Source organism: Octopus bimaculoides, chromosome 1 (genome assembly GCF_001194135.2).
Source record: "Octopus bimaculoides isolate UCB-OBI-ISO-001 chromosome 1, ASM119413v2, whole genome shotgun sequence".
In the NCBI taxonomy this organism is placed as follows: domain Eukaryota; kingdom Metazoa; phylum Mollusca; class Cephalopoda; order Octopoda; family Octopodidae; genus Octopus; species Octopus bimaculoides.
Genome location: NC_068981.1, coordinates 33,231,816 through 33,233,281, shown reverse-complemented (window position 1 = coordinate 33,233,281; position 1,466 = coordinate 33,231,816). Strand labels below are relative to the sequence as shown.

General features: G+C 38.9%; 2 protein-coding genes across 5 annotated transcripts in view; one reads left to right on the top strand and one right to left on the bottom strand.

Moving 5' to 3' along the window:
• Window positions 1–1,466, top strand: part of LOC106878029 (solute carrier family 66 member 2) — a 250,218-nt gene that overhangs the window by 197,805 nt on the left and 50,947 nt on the right. For 2 of the 3 annotated variants that reach the window (XR_008263599.1, XR_008263600.1), the window contains exon 7: window positions 668–777. The exons of the other annotated variant lie outside the window; for it this stretch is intronic. The gene's annotated coding sequence lies outside the window, so the exon portion shown is untranslated. The remainder of the gene's footprint in view (window positions 1–667; window positions 778–1,466) is intronic. 3 annotated transcript variants of the gene reach the window in all.
• The window catches only part of LOC106878028 (nose resistant to fluoxetine protein 6), a 74,045-nt gene that overhangs the window by 48,171 nt on the left and 24,408 nt on the right, over window positions 1–1,466 (bottom strand). The window lies entirely within an intron of this gene.

Genomic DNA, 1,466 nt, shown 5'->3' with positions numbered 1-1,466 from the left:
TGGCTGTTGCCAGTACCACCTGACTGGCCTTCGTGCTGGTGGCACGTAAAAGCACCCACTACACTCTCGGAGTGGTTGGCATTAGGAAGAGCATCCAGCTGTAGAAACTCTGCCAAATCAGATTGGAGCCTGGTGTAGCCATCTGGTTCACCAGTCCTCAGTCAAATCGTCCAACCCATGCTAGCATGGAAAGCGGACGTTAAACAATGATGATGATACACACACACACACACACACACACACACAGATATGCATATGTATGATGGGCTTCTTTCAGTTTCCATCAGTCAAATCCACTCAAAAGGCTTTGGCCAGGGAGAGGCTATAGTAGAAGACATTTGCCCAAGGTGCCATGGTGTGAGACTGTACCAAAGAGTGTATTGTTGGGAAGCAAACTTCTTAAGCCACATAGCTTTGCTTATGATTATGTATGCATGAAAATACATTTTTCTTTGAGTGCTTCTTAAAAGAGTTCAAGCCAATCACTAACAAAGCAACAAGACTGCACTCTGCTTGCAATCACAGATCTTTGGCTGATCTGAGGTTTTAGCAAAAGACATACAAACATATGTATATATATATATATATATATATATATATATATATATATATATATATATATATATATATATATATATATACACACACCTTTTCTATATCCTTGCAGGTGAGCAGTGCTATCCCTGCAAACAATTACTCAGTTACCTGAGGTGCTGCTGAACCAATCCGTCACTGTAATTTGGGAAAGAAGTGATCCATATTCCAAGCCACCCATGTGTAAGTTTGTCATCATATATTTCCAGCAAGATAAACCTCTATGTTCCACTATTCCTATTGCTGCAGAATTTTGTGTTTTTCTAGAGTTGTTTCCTAAGGAATTCCTAGGTGTGAAATTCATTACAGTAAGTAAACCATTGACAGAACACCACTCACATTTTAGAAAGCGCCTCTTTCTTCCAGGTGGCTCAGCATTGCCTGGGACAATAAGCTGAGCAAGTTTCAGTGTTCACATTAAGAATATCCTTCTCCTAGAGAGATGTTTCTACATATTTGAATGGTCCTGCAGTGGACTCATTCATCAACACGAGATTTTCTGTGCCCACACAATTTCTGTATAATCATAGATCTGATGTTGGGTTCATCCATTCTTTTGACAAATATTGTCTTTTGATTTATTGGGTTTCTAGCAACCCACCCTCCCCAGACAAGCCTAGATAAGAACCAGTTTAGTTGACAACCTGAACATGCAGCAGATTGTACCAGACTGCATGTCAGCTGTAATGCATGCATGTGAATAACCTGATATGCATAGATGCACACACACACACGAAGATAAACTTATAACACAAATTCCACAAGATTACATAAGTGAACTTATGAACTGGCCTTTTGGTGTTGATTACTTAAGTATAATACTTATCATCACGTACCATTTCTCTTTCTCATATATATATATATATACATAT